Source organism: Urocampus carinirostris, chromosome 8 (assembly GCF_059441175.1).
Source record: "Urocampus carinirostris isolate Australia breed hairy pipefish chromosome 8, RoL_Ucar_1.0, whole genome shotgun sequence".
NCBI lineage: Eukaryota > Metazoa > Chordata > Actinopteri > Syngnathiformes > Syngnathidae > Urocampus > Urocampus carinirostris.
In genome coordinates this window covers 6496374-6508581 of record NC_142356.1, presented here as the reverse complement: position 1 = coordinate 6508581, position 12208 = coordinate 6496374, and positions in this window count along the sequence as shown.

Sequence of the window (12208 nt, the reverse complement as noted above, 5' to 3'; positions counted from 1 at the left end):
CATTCAGCTGCTGTGCCACTACTCTTTCGAGTACTTTAGAGAGGAAAGGTAGGTTTGACACAGGTCTGTAATTACTTAATATTTCTGGATCAAGGTTGGGTTGTTTCAGTGTGGGTTTAATAACGGCGGACTTAAAAGCTGCTGGAACTACACCTGAGGAGAGTGATGTATTTATAATATTTAGAACTGAAGGCCCAAGGACGCTAAAAAGACTTAATAAGTTAACCTGGGAGCGGGTCGAACTGGCAAGTTGTCGGTTTGGCCGCATTCACCACTTGTTTGAGATCATCAAGTGACAGTTCACTAAAACCGGCCATTTTCCCAGGGCAGCCACCCTGTCGTGCATCTGTAAATTTCAGTCCTTTAATACGTGTGGTACTAACAATATCTTTTGCAATTTCTTCCTGTATGCATTGAATCTTCTTAGTGAAGAAGACCATTAACTCCTGAGCAGAGTGTGTCGAACTGTCTGCGATAGGCTGTTGCTTTGTAAGCGATGCTACAGTGTCAAAAAGGGCTTTGGGGTTGTTCTTTTGAGACGCAATCACCTTCGAAAGGTAGGCCGATTTTGCAGAGGCAAGGGCCGCTCTATACTTTAACAAGCTGTCACACCAGGTTTGATGGAAAACCTCAAGCTTGGTAGCGCGCCATTTTCTCTCCCATTTCCTGCATTCTTTTTTAAGGGTTCTAGTTTCATCAGTAAACCAAGGTGTGCGTCTTTTAGGACGTGATTTTAGTTTTATGGGCGCTATTGAATCCAGCACACTAGTCAGGGTGGTATTGAACTCATTCATGAGTGAGTCAATCGAGCCATTGTATTTAGGAAAGGACGCAACTGCTCCAGGAAGGAGTTCAAAGAGCTCAGAAACTGTGCCAGTGCTTATATTGCGTCCGCTAAATCCCTCAGCTTTATTAACTCTACATTTAGTTAGCACCTCAAATGTCACTAAATAATGATCAGAGATAACAGTAGTACACGGTAGCACCATAATGTTTGAGGTTAAAACTCCTCGAGTCAGAATCAAGTCTAGCGTGTTCCCATTTTTATGGGTTGGCAAGTCAACCAGTTGAGTAAAACCAAATGCATCAATTAGAGAACTAAACGCAATAGTAAGTGAACTGTGTGGGGAGTTCATATGAATGTTAAAGTCTCCCATAATTATAATTTTGTCTGCATAGGTTACTAGTTCAGACAAAAGTTCAGCAAATTCGTCTAAGAAAGTTGTGTATGGCCCAGGTGCACGATAGATAGTTATTACATCAATTGACAATTGAGGGGACCGCATCACAAGAGCCTCAAACGTTTTGTAATTATTAGAGGTACGTGTATTAAATTTGAGCGATTTTTCAGAGATTAGCGCAACACCACCACCTCTTTTCAGCGTGCGTGCTATATGACTACTCTCGTAGTCTGGGGGAGAGGCATAATTTAGCGCTAAGTGCTCATCCGGGCGTAACCACGTTTCACAAAGACCCATACAGTTAAGTTTATAATCACGAATAATGTTATCAACAAGTAAAGCTTTTGGAGCAAGCGATCTAATATTTAACAGACCAAATTTCAGCTTTGCTGAATCATTTGACTTAGCTGAACTCTTTGTAGTCTTTGTCGAGATCTTCAAAAGCTCCCGGCGTTGTGGCCGTTCGTGAGCGCTGAGTTTAAAGCGTCGGTTGTCCGGCGAGGAATGAATGGTGGAATTAGTTACATCCATCTTGCTGCTTGGACTTCACACGCTTCACACATCTACCTGCACGGCAACCACGCTTCTGTTTCCTTTCTTTACGGGGCCGTCGGCGTCGTTTTTTAAGAGGAATAGCTGTCCACAAGGATGCCGGGTCTCTTTGAAGTTCGCTCGGTATATCATGGGCGGTATAAAAATTGCCCGAAAAATCGAAATTTAGACGCCCACCCAAGCGAATAAGTTCGTCCCTACTGTAAGTGTTTTTGGCCACACATGTGTCCAAAAGTGAAAGCAAAAAAGACAAGAGAACGGCAATAAATAGAAGATTAGCTGGAGAGCTAGCCGCAAGCATGTATCCATGCGCAGCCGCCATCTTGAATTGAAGGTAAGTGTTTAGTATGTCAAAATTCTCAAAAAATACGTAAGGGGGGGTAGTGTGTCAAAAATATTGAAAAATAGGTAAGTGTTTAGTATGTCGAAATTCTCGAAAAATGCGTAAGGGGGGGTAGTGTCGAAAATATTGAAAAAAAAGGTAAGTGTTTAGTATGTCGAAAATGTCAAAAAATACGTAAGGGGGGGTAGTGTGTCAAAAATATTGAAAAATAGGTAAGTGTTTAGTATGTCGAAATTCTCGAAAAATGCGTAAGGGGGGGTAGTGTCGAAAATATTGAAAAAAAAGGTAAGTGTTTAGTATGTCGAAATTCTCGAAAAATACGTAAGGGGGGGTAGTGTGTCAAAAATGTTGAAAAATACGTAAGGGGGGGGTAGTGTGTCAAAAATATTGAAAAATAGGTAAGTGTTTAGTATGTCGAAATTCTCGAAAAATACGTAAGGGGGGTAGTGTCGAAAATATTGAAAAAAAAGGTAAGTGTTTAGTATGTCAAATGTCGAAAAATACGTAAGGGGGGGTAGTGTGTCAAAAATATTGAAAAATAGGTAAGTGTTTAGTATGTCGAAATTCTCGAAAAATGCGTAAGGGGGGGTAGTGTCGAAAATATTGAAAAAAAAGGTAAGTGTTTAGTATGTCAAAAATGTCGAAAAATACGTAATGGGGGGTAGTGTCAAAAATATTGAAAAAAAAGGTAAGTGTTTAGTATGTCGAAATTCTCGAAAAATACGTAAGGAGGGGTAGTGTGTAAAAATGTCAAAAAATACGTAAAGGGGGGTAGTGTGTCAAAAATATTGAAAAATAGGTAAGTGTTTAGTATGTCAAAAATGTCGAAAAATACGTAAGGGGGGGTAGTGTGTCAAAAATGTTGAAAAATACGTAAGGGGGGGTAGTTTGTCAAAAATATTGAAAAATAGGTAAGTGTTTAGTATGTCGAAATTCTCGAAAAATACGTAAGGGGGGGTAGTGTCGAAAATATTGAAAAATAGGTAAGTGTTTAGTATGTCGAAATTCTCGAAAAATGCGTAAGGGGGGGTAGTGTCGAAAATATTGAAAAAAAAGGTAAGTGTTTAGTATGTCGAAATTCTCGAAAAATAGGTAAGGGGGGGTAGTGTCGAAAATATTGAAAAAAAAGGTAAGTGTTTAGTATGTCAAAAATGTCGAAAAATACGTAAGGGGGGGTAGTGTCAAAAATATTGAAAAATAGGTAAGTGTTTAGTATGTCAAAAATGTCGAAAAATACGTAATGGGGGGTAGTGTCGAAAATATTGAAAAAAAAGGTAAGTGTTTAGTATGTCGAAATTCTCGAAAAATACGTAAGGGGGGGTAGTGTCGAAAATATTGAAAAAAAAGGTAAGTGTTTAGTATGTCAAAAATGTCGAAAAATACGTAAGGGGGGGTAGTGTGTCAAAAATGTTGAAAAATACGTGAGGGGGGGTAGTGTGTAAAAATGTCAAAAAATACGTAAAGGGGGGTAGTGTGTCAAAAATATTGAAAAATAGGTAAGTGTTTAGTATGTCGAAATTCTCGAAAAATACGTAAGGGGGGGTAGTGTCGAAAATATTGAAAAAAAAGGTAAGTGTTTAGTATGTCAAAAATGTCGAAAAATACGTAAGGGGGGGTAGTGTGTCAAAAATGTTGAAAAATACGTGAGGGGGGGTAGTGTGTCAAAAATATTGAAAAATAGGTAAGTGTTTAGTATGTCGAAATTCTCAAAAAATGCGTAAGGGGGGGTAGTGTCGAAAATATTGAAAAAAAAGGTAAGTGTTTAGTATGTCGAAATTCTCGAAAAATACGTAAGGAGGGGTAGTGTGTAAAAATGTCAAAAAATACGTAAAGGGGGGTAGTGTGTCAAAAATATTGAAAAATAGGTAAGTGTTTAGTATGTCGAAATTCTCGAAAAATACGTAAGGGGGGGTAGTGTGTTAAAAATGTTGAAAAATACGTAAGGGGGGGTAGTGTGTCAAAAATATTGAAAAATAGGTAAGTGTTTAGTATGTCGAAATTCTCGAAAAATACGTAAGGGGGGGTAGTGTCGAAAATATTGAAAAAAAAGGTAAGTGTTTAGTATGTCAAAAATGTCGAAAAATACGTGAGGGGGGGTAGTGTGTCAAAAATATTGAAAAATAGGTAAGTGTTTAGTATGTCGAAATTCTCAAAAAATGCGTAAGGGGGGGTAGTGTCGAAAATATTGAAAAAAAAGGTAAGTGTTTAGTATGTCGAAATTCTCGAAAAATACGTAAGGGGGGGTAGTGTGTCAAAAATGTTGAAAAATACGTAAGGGGGGGTAGTTTGTCAAAAATATTGAAAAATAGGTAAGTGTTTAGTATGTCGAAATTCTCGAAAAATACGTAAGGGGGGGTAGTGTGTCAAAAATGTTGAAAAATAGGTAAGTGTTTAGTATGTCGAAATTCTCGAAAAATACGTAAGGGGGGGTAGTGTCGAAAATATTGAAAAAAAAGGTAGGTGTTTAGTATGTCAAAAATGTCGAAAAATACGTAAGGGGGGGTAGTGTGTCAAAAATATTGAAAAATAGGTAAGTGTTTAGTATGTCGAAATTCTCGAAAAATGCGTAAGGGGGGGTAGTGTCGAAAATATTGAAAAAAAAGGTAAGTGTTTAGTATGTCGAAAATGTCAAAAAATACGTAAGGGGGGGTAGTGTGTCAAAAATATTGAAAAATAGGTAAGTGTTTAGTATGTCGAAATTCTCGAAAAATGCGTAAGGGGGGGTAGTGTCGAAAATATTGAAAAAAAAGGTAAGTGTTTAGTATGTCGAAATTCTCGAAAAATACGTAAGGGGGGGTAGTGTGTCGAAAATGTCGAAAAATACGTAAGGGGGGGTAGTGTGTCAAAAATATTGAAAAATAGGTAAGTGTTTAGTATGTCGAAATTCTCGAAAAATGCGTAAGGGGGGGTAGTGTCGAAAATATTGAAAAAAAAGGTAAGTGTTTAGTATGTCGAAATTCTCGAAAAATACGTAAGGGGGGGTAGTGTGTCAAAAATATTGAAAAATAAGTAAGTGTTTAGTATGTCGAAATTCTCGAAAAATAGGTAAGGGGGGGTAGTGTCGAAAATATTGAAAAAAAAGGTAAGTGTTTAGTATGTCAAAAATGTCGAAAAATACGTAAGGGGGGGTAGTGTGTCAAAAATATTGAAAAATAGGTAAGTGTTTAGTATGTCGAAATTCTCGAAAAATGCGTAAGGGGGGGTAGTGTGTCAAAAATATTGAAAAATAGGTAAGTGTTTAGTATGTCGAAATTCTCGAAAAATACGTAAGGGGGGTAGTGTGTCAAAAATGTTGAAAAATACGTAAGGGGGGGTAGTGTGTCAAAAATATTGAAAAATAGGTAAGTGTTTAGTATGTCGAAATTCTCGAAAAATACGTAAGGGGGGTAGTGTCGAAAATATTGAAAAAAAAGGTGTTTAGTATGTCAAAAATGTCGAAAAATACGTAATGGGGGGTAGTGTCAAAAATATTGAAAAAAAAGGTAAGTGTTTAGTATGTCGAAATTCTCGAAAAATACGTAAGGAGGGGTAGTGTGTAAAAATGTCGAAAAATACGTAAAGGGGGGTAGTGTGTCAAAAATATTGAAAAATAGGTAAGTGTTTAGTATGTCGAAATTCTCGAAAAATACGTAAGGGGGGGTAGTGTCGAAAATATTGAAAAAAAAGGTAAGTGTTTAGTATGTCAAAAATGTCGAAAAATACGTAAGGGGGGGTAGTGTGTCAAAAATGTTGAAAAATACGTGAGGGGGGGTAGTGTGTCAAAAATATTGAAAAATAGGTAAGTGTTTAGTATGTCGAAATTCTCAAAAAATGCGTAAGGGGGGGTAGTGTCGAAAATATTGAAAAAAAAGGTAAGTGTTTAGTATGTCGAAATTCTCGAAAAATACGTAAGGGGGGGTAGTGTGTCAAAAATGTTGAAAAATACGTAAGGGGGGGTAGTTTGTCAAAAATATTGAAAAATAGGTAAGTGTTTAGTATGTCGAAATTCTCGAAAAATACGTAAGGGGGGGTAGTGTCGAAAATATTGAAAAATAGGTAAGTGTTTAGTATGTCGAAATTCTCGAAAAATGCGTAAGGGGGGGTAGTGTCGAAAATATTGAAAAAAAAGGTAAGTGTTTAGTATGTCGAAATTCTCGAAAAATACGTAAGGGGGGGTAGTGTGTCAAAAATGTTGAAAAATAGGTAAGTGTTTAGTATGTCGAAATTCTCGAAAAATACGTAAGGGGGGGTAGTGTCGAAAATATAGAAAAAAAAGGTAAGTGTTTAGTATGTCAAAAATGTCGAAAAATACGTAAGGGGGGGTAGTGTGTCAAAAATATTGAAAAATAGGTAAGTGTTTAGTATGTCGAAATTCTCGAAAAATGCGTAAGGGGGGGTAGTGTCGAAAATATTGAAAAAAAAGGTAAGTGTTTAGTATGTCGAAAATGTCAAAAAATACGTAAGGGGGGGTAGTGTGTCAAAAATATTGAAAAATAGGTAAGTGTTTAGTATGTCGAAATTCTCGAAAAATGCGTAAGGGGGGTAGTGTGTCAAAAATGTTGAAAAATACGTAAGGGGGGGTAGTGTGTCAAAAATATTGAAAAATAGGTAAGTGTTTAGTATGTCGAAATTCTCGAAAAATACGTAAGGGGGGGTAGTGTCGAAAATATTGAAAAAAAAGGTAAGTGTTTAGTATGTCAAAAATGTCGAAAAATACGTATGGGGGGGTAGTGTGTCAAAAATATTGAAAAATAGGTAAGTGTTTAGTATGTCACATTTCTCGAAAAATACGTAAGGGGGGGTAGTGTCGAAAATATTGAAAAAAAAGGTAAGTGTTTAGTATGTCAAAAATGTCGAAAAATACGTAAGGGGGGTAGTGTGTCAAAAATGTTGAAAAATACGTGAGGGGGGGTAGTGTGTCAAAAATATTGAAAAATAGGTAAGTGTTTAGTATGTCGAAATTCTCAAAAAATGCGTAAGGGGGGGTAGTGTCGAAAATATTGAAAAAAAGGTAAGTGTTTAGTATGTCGAAATTCTCGAAAAATACGTAAGGGGGGGTAGTGTGTCAAAAATGTTGAAAAATACGTAAGGGGGGGTAGTTTGTCAAAAATATTGAAAAATAGGTAAGTGTTTAGTATGTCGAAATTCTCGAAAAATACGTAAGGGGGGGTAGTGTCGAAAATATTGAAAAATAGGTAAGTGTTTAGTATGTCGAAATTCTCGAAAAATGCGTAAGGGGGGGTAGTGTCGAAAATATTGAAAAAAAAGGTAAGTGTTTAGTATGTCGAAATTCTCGAAAAATAGGTAAGGGGGGGTAGTGTCGAAAATATTGAAAAAAAAGGTAAGTGTTTAGTATGTCAAATGTCGAAAAATACGTAAGGGGGGGTAGTGTGTCAAAAATATTGAAAAATAGGTAAGTGTTTAGTATGTCGAAATTCTCGAAAAATACGTAAGGGGGGGTAGTGTCGAAAATATTGAAAAAAAAGGTAAGTGTTTAGTATGTCAAAAATGTCGAAAAATACGTAAGGGGGGGTAGTGTGTCAAAAATGTTGAAAAATACGTGAGGGGGGGTAGTGTGTCAAAAATATTGAAAAATAGGTAAGTGTTTAGTATGTCGAAATTCTCAAAAAATGCGTAAGGGGGGGTAGTGTGTCAAAAATATTGAAAAATAGGTAAGTGTTTAGTATGTCGAAATTCTCGAAAAATACGTAAGGGGGGGTAGTGTCGAAAATATTGAAAAAAAAGGTAAGTGTTTAGTATGTCGAAATTCTCGAAAAATACGTAAGGGGGGGTAGTGTGTCAAAAATATTGAAAAATAGGTAAGTGTTTAGTATGTCGAAATTCTCGAAAAATAGGTAAGGGGGGGTAGTGTCGAAAATATTGAAAAAAAAGGTAAGTGTTTAGTATGTCGAAAATGTCAAAAAATACGTAAGGGGGGGTAGTGTGTCAAAAATATTGAAAAATAGGTAAGTGTTTAGTATGTCGAAATTCTCGAAAAATGCGTAAGGGGGGGTAGTGTCGAAAATATTGAAAAAAAAGGTAAGTGTTTAGTATGTCGAAATTCTCGAAAAATACGTAAGGGGGGGTAGTGTGTCAAAAATATTGAAAAATAAGTAAGTGTTTAGTATGTCGAAATTCTCGAAAAATAGGTAAGGGGGGGTAGTGTCGAAAATATTGAAAAAAAAGGTAAGTGTTTAGTATGTCAAAAATGTCGAAAAATACGTAAGGGGGGGTAGTGTGTCAAAAATATTGAAAAATAGGTAAGTGTTTAGTATGTCGAAATTCTCGAAAAATGCGTAAGGGGGGGTAGTGTCGAAAATATTGAAAAAAAAGGTAAGTGTTTAGTATGTCGAAAATGTCAAAAAATACGTAAGGGGGGGTAGTGTGTCAAAAATATTGAAAAATAGGTAAGTGTTTAGTATGTCGAAATTCTCGAAAAATGCGTAAGGGGGGGTAGTGTCAAAAATATTGAAAAAAAAGGTAAGTGTTTAGTATGTCGAAATTCTCGAAAAATACGTAAGGGGGGTAGTGTGTCAAAAATGTTGAAAAATACGTAAGGGGGGGTAGTGTGTCAAAAATATTGAAAAATAGGTAAGTGTTTAGTATGTCGAAATTCTCGAAAAATACGTAAGGGGGGTAGTGTCGAAAATATTGAAAAAAAAGGTGTTTAGTATGTCAAAAATGTCGAAAAATACGTAATGGGGGGTAGTGTCAAAAATATTGAAAAAAAAGGTAAGTGTTTAGTATGTCGAAATTCTCGAAAAATACGTAAGGAGGGGTAGTGTGTAAAAATGTCAAAAAATACGTAAAGGGGGGTAGTGTGTCAAAAATATTGAAAAATAGGTAAGTGTTTAGTATGTCGAAATTCTCGAAAAATACGTAAGGGGGGGTAGTGTCGAAAATATTGAAAAAAAAGGTAAGTGTTTAGTATGTCAAAAATGTCGAAAAATACGTAAGGGGGGGGTAGTGTGTCAAAAATGTTGAAAAATACGTGAGGGGGGGTAGTGTGTCAAAAATATTGAAAAATAGGTAAGTGTTTAGTATGTCGAAATTCTCAAAAAATGCGTAAGGGGGGGTAGTGTCGAAAATATTGAAAAAAAAGGTAAGTGTTTAGTATGTCGAAATTCTCGAAAAATACGTAAGGGGGGGTAGTGTGTCAAAAATGTTGAAAAATACGTAAGGGGGGGTAGTTTGTCAAAAATATTGAAAAATAGGTAAGTGTTTAGTATGTCGAAATTCTCGAAAAATACGTAAGGGGGGGTAGTGTCGAAAATATTGAAAAATAGGTAAGTGTTTAGTATGTCGAAATTCTCGAAAAATGCGTAAGGGGGGGTAGTGTCGAAAATATTGAAAAAAAAGGTAAGTGTTTAGTATGTCGAAATTCTCGAAAAATACGTAAGGGGGGGTAGTGTGTCAAAAATGTTGAAAAATAGGTAAGTGTTTAGTATGTCGAAATTCTCGAAAAATACGTAAGGGGGGGTAGTGTCGAAAATATAGAAAAAAAAGGTAAGTGTTTAGTATGTCGAAAATGTCAAAAAATACGTAAGGGGGGGTAGTGTGTCAAAAATATTGAAAAATAGGTAAGTGTTTAGTATGTCGAAATTCTCGAAAAATGCGTAAGGGGGGTAGTGTGTCAAAAATGTTGAAAAATACGTAAGGGGGGGTAGTGTGTCAAAAATATTGAAAAATAGGTAAGTGTTTAGTATGTCGAAATTCTCGAAAAATACGTAAGGGGGGGTAGTGTCGAAAATATTGAAAAAAAAGGTAAGTGTTTAGTATGTCAAAAATGTCGAAAAATACGTATGGGGGGGTAGTGTGTCAAAAATATTGAAAAATAGGTAAGTGTTTAGTATGTCGAAATTCTCGAAAAATGCGTAAGGGGGGGTAGTGTGTCAAAAATATTGAAAAATAGGTAAGTGTTTAGTATGTCACAATTCTCGAAAAATACGTAAGGGGGGGTAGTGTCGAAAATATTGAAAAAAAAGGTAAGTGTTTAGTATGTCGAAATTCTCGAAAAATACGTAAGGGGGGGTAGTGTGTCAAAAATATTGAAAAATAGGTAAGTGTTTAGTATGTCGAAATTCTCGAAAAATGCGTAAGGGGGGGTAGTGTCGAAAATATTGAAAAAAAAGGTAAGTGTTTAGTATGTCGAAATTCTCGAAAAATACGTAAGGGGGGGTAGTGTGTCAAAAATGTTGAAAAATACGTAAGGGGGGGTAGTGTGTCAAAAATATTGAAAAATAGGTAAGTGTTTAGTATGTCGAAATTCTCGAAAAATACGTAAGGGGGGGTAGTGTCGAAAATATTGAAAAAAAAGGTAAGTGTTTAGTATGTCAAAAATGTCGAAAAATACGTATGGGGGGGTAGTGTGTCAAAAATATTGAAAAATAGGTAAGTGTTTAGTATGTCGAAATTCTCGAAAAATGCGTAAGGGGGGGTAGTGTGTCAAAAATATTGAAAAATAGGTAAGTGTTTAGTATGTCACAATTCTCGAAAAATACGTAAGGGGGGGTAGTGTCGAAAATATTGAAAAATAGGTAAGTGTTTAGTATGTCGAAATTCTCGAAAAATGCGTAAGGGGGGGGTAGTGTCGAAAATATTGAAAAAAAAGGTAAGTGTTTAGTATGTCGAAAATGTCAAAAAATACATAAGGGGGGGTAGTGTGTCAAAAATATTGAAAAATAGGTAAGTGTTTAGTATGTCGAAATTCTCGAAAAATACGTAAGGGGGGGTAGTGTGTCAAAAATGTCAAAAAATACGTAAGGGGGGGTAGTGTGTCAAAAATATTGAAAAATAGGTAAGTGTTTAGTATGTCGAAATTCTCGAAAAATGCGTAAGGGGGGGTAGTGTCGAAAATATTGAAAAAAAAGGTAAGTGTTTAGTATGTCGAAATTCTCAAAAAATACGTAAGGGGGGGTAGTGTGTCAAAAATGTTGAAAAATACGTAAGGGGGGGTAGTGTGTCAAAAATATTGAAAAATAGGTAAGTGTTTAGTATGTCGAAATTCTCGAAAAATAGGTAAGGGGGGGTAGTGTCGAAAATATTGAAAAAAAAGGTAAGTGTTTAGTATGTCAAAAATGTCGAAAAATACGTAAGGGGGGGTAGTGTGTCAAAAATGTTGAAAAATACGTAAGGGGGGGTAGTGTGTCAAAAATATTGAAAAATAGGTAAGTGTTTAGTATGTCGAAATTCTCGAAAAATAGGTAAGGGGGGGTAGTGTCGAAAATATTGAAAAAAAAGGTAAGTGTTTAGTATGTCAAAAATGTCGAAAAATACGTAAGGGGGGGTAGTGTGTCAAAAATATTGAAAAATAGGTAAGTGTTTAGTATGTCGAAATTCTCGAAAAATGCGTAAGGGGGGGTAGTGTCGAAAATATTGAAAAAAAAGGTAAGTGTTTAGTATGTCGAAATTCTCGAAAAATACGTAAGGGGGGGTAGTGTGTCAACAATGTTGAAAAATACGTAAGGGGGGGTAGTGTGTCAAAAATATTGAAAAATAGGTAAGTGTTTAATATGTCGAAATTCTCGAAAAATACGTAAGGGGGGGTAGTGTCGAAAATATTGAAAAAAAAGGTAAGTGTTTAGTATGTCAAAAATGTCGAAAAATACGTAATGGGGGGTAGTGTCAAAAATATTGAAAAAAAAGGTAAGTGTTTAGTATGTCGAAATTCTCGAAAAATACGTAAGGGGGGGGTAGTGTGTAAAAAATGTCAAAAAATACGTAAGGGGGGGTAGTGTGTCAAAAATGTTGAAAAATACGTGAGGGGGGGTAGTGTGTCAAAAATATTGAAAAATAGGTAAGTGTTTAATATGTCGAAATTCTCGAAAAATACGTAAGGGGGGGTAGTGTCGAATATATTGAAAAAAAAGGTAAGTGTTTAGTATGTCAAAAATGTCGAAAAATACGTAAGGGGGGGTAGTGTGTCAAAAATATTGAAAAATAGGTAAGTGTTTAGTATGTCGAAATTCTCGAAAAATGCGTAAGGGGGGGTAGTGTCGAAAATATTGAAAAAAAGGTAAGTGTTTAGTATGTCGAAATTCTCGAAAAATACGTAAGGGGGGGGTAGTGTGTCAAAAATATTGAAAAATATGTAAGTGTTTAGTATGTCAAAATTCTCGAAAAATACGTAAGGGGGGGTAGTGTCGAAAATATT